Below are 293 nucleotides of genomic sequence, written 5' to 3' on the forward strand. Positions count from 1 at the left end.
ATTTAAATATACATATACATATACACATATAGGCTACATAAACACACACACACACACACACACACACACACACACATACTACACACTCCGTAGTCGAGTCGAGTCCAGAGTGATACCAACTGAGCTAACAGCTGAGCCCAACTTCAAAACACTGACCTTTGAAGGAGACAGTGCAAATAAAAGTAAAAGTAAAGTTGTTCCCTCTTCCGAGCGGACATTGGGGATTGCTTTGTTAGTGAGACAACTTCCCGGACCTTCGTCATATTGTGGTAGGGTGGCCAGTTCCTTTCCAC

The sequence above is a fragment of the Aplysia californica genome, unplaced genomic scaffold (genome assembly GCF_000002075.1).
Source record: "Aplysia californica isolate F4 #8 unplaced genomic scaffold, AplCal3.0 scaffold00237, whole genome shotgun sequence".
Taxonomy (NCBI): domain Eukaryota; kingdom Metazoa; phylum Mollusca; class Gastropoda; order Aplysiida; family Aplysiidae; genus Aplysia; species Aplysia californica.